Source organism: Schistocerca americana, unplaced genomic scaffold (genome assembly GCF_021461395.2).
Source record: "Schistocerca americana isolate TAMUIC-IGC-003095 unplaced genomic scaffold, iqSchAmer2.1 HiC_scaffold_1548, whole genome shotgun sequence".
In the NCBI taxonomy this organism is placed as follows: domain Eukaryota; kingdom Metazoa; phylum Arthropoda; class Insecta; order Orthoptera; family Acrididae; genus Schistocerca; species Schistocerca americana.
The window spans coordinates 12,528-15,000 of NW_025725633.1; positions in this window are offsets into that span (position 1 = coordinate 12,528).

Below are 2,473 nucleotides of genomic sequence, written 5' to 3' on the forward strand. Positions count from 1 at the left end.
ATGAGGACCAATGTGCAGTACAGTGTGTGATTTGGACGTACAACATCAGCGGACAGTTGACACAGGCCGTACCACAGCGTAGGCTAAGTGCTTCGCCATGCGAATGCCAATGAACAACTGCAAATGCCAATGAACAACTGCAAAGGGCATTGAGCATGTACGTCCTGCTGCCATCCACATTACAGTGTATAGCTGCAAGGTGTTTAACATGAAGCGATACACTGGGGACCGGGCAGTGCGAGTAGCAAACTATATTGCGGGGGTTGCAGTTAGGCAACACTACACTAATTTAACGCGTCGTATGACAATTACAGAGCAGGTTAAGGCCCAACGTGTGTTGGGTTAAGGCCCAACGTGTGTTGGGTTAAGGCCCAACGTGTGTTGGGTTAAGGCCCAACGTGTGTTGGGTTACGGCCCAACGTGTGTTGGGTTAAGGCCCAACGTGTGTTGGGTTAAGGCCCAACGTGTGTTGGGTTACGTTAAGGGGCAATGTGGGTTACGTTAAGGGGCAATGTGGGTTACGTTAAGGGGCAATGTGGGTTACGTTACGGCGCAATATAGGTTACGTTACGGCGCAATATAGGTTACGTTAAGGGGCAATGTGGGTTACGTTACGGCGCAATGTAGGTTACGTTACGGCGCAATATAGGTTACGTTAAGGCGCAATATCGGTTACGTTAAGGCGCAATACAGGTTACGTTAAGGCGCAATACAGGTTACGTTAAGGCGCAATACAGGTTACGTTAAGGCGCAATACAGGTTACGTTAAGGCGCAATACAGGTTACGTTAAGGCGCAATACAGGTTACGTTAAGGCGCAATACAGGTTACGTTAAGGCGCAATACAGGTTACGTTAAGGCGCAATGCAGGTTACGTTAAGGCGCAATGCAGGTTACGTTAAGGCGCAATACAGGTTACGTTAAGGCGCAATGCAGGTTACGTTAAGGCGCAATGCAGGTTACGTTAAGGCGCAATACAGGTTACGTTAAGGCGCAATACAGGTTACGTTAAGGCGCAATACAGGTTACGTTAAGGCGCAATACAGGTTACGTTAAGGCGCAATACAGGTTACGTTAAGGCGCAATACAGGTTACGTTAAGGCGCAATACAGGTTACGTTAAGGCGCAATACAGGTTACGTTAAGGCGCAATACAGGTTACGTTAAGGCGCAATACAGGTTACGTTAAGGCGCAATACAGGTTACGTTAAGGCGCAATACAGGTTACGTTAAGGCGCAATACAGGTTACGTTAAGGCGCAATACAGGTTACGTTAAGGCGCAATACAGGTTACGTTAAGGCGCAATACAGGTTACGTTAAGGCGCAATACAGGTTACGTTAAGGCGCAATACAGGTTACGTTAAGGCGCAATACAGGTTACGTTAAGGCGCAATACAGGTTACGTTAAGGCGCAATACAGGTTACGTTAAGGCGCAATACAGGTTACGTTAAGGCGCAATACAGGTTACGTTAAGGCGCAATACAGGTTACGTTAAGGCGCAATACAGGTTAGGTTAAGGCGCAATACAGGTTAGGTTAAGGCGCAATACAGGTTAGGTTAAGGTACGACATAGGTTAGGTTAAGGTACGACATAGGTTAGGTTAAGGTACGACATAGGTTAGGTTAAGGTACGACATAGGTTAGGTTAAGGTACGACATAGGTTAGGTTAAGGTACGACATAGGTTAGGTTAAGGTACGACATAGGTTAGGTTAAGGTACGACATAGGTTAGGTTAAGGTACGACATAGGTTAGGTTAAGGTACGACATAGGTTAGGTTAAGGTACGACATAGGTTAGGTTAAGGTACGACATAGGTTAGGTTAAGGTACGACATAGGTTAGGTTAAGGTACGACATAGGTTAGGTTAAGGTACGACATAGGTTAGGTTAAGGTACGACATAGGTTAGGTTAAGGTACGACATAGGTTAGGTTAAGGTACGACATAGGTTAGGTTAAGGTACGACATAGGTTAGGTTAAGGTACGACATAGGTTAGGTTAAGGTACGACATAGGTTAGGTTAAGGTACGACATAGGTTAGGTTAAGGTACGACATAGGTTAGGTTAAGGTACGACATAGGTTAGGTTAAGGTACGACATAGGTTAGGTTAAGGTACGACATAGGTTAGGTTAAGGTACGACATAGGTTAGGTTAAGGTACGACATAGGTTAGGTTAAGGTACGACATAGGTTAGGTTAAGGTACGACATAGGTTAGGTTAAGGTACGACATAGGTTAGGTTAAGGTACGACATAGGTTAGGTTAAGGTACGACATAGGTTAGGTTAAGGTACGACATAGGTTAGGTTAAGGTACGACATAGGTTAGGTTAAGGTACGACATAGGTTAGGTTAAGGTACGACATAGGTTAGGTTAAGGTACGACATAGGTTAGGTTAAGGTACGACATAGGGTAGGTTAAGGTACGACATAGGTTAGGTTAAGGTACGACATAGGTTAGGTTACGGTACGACAT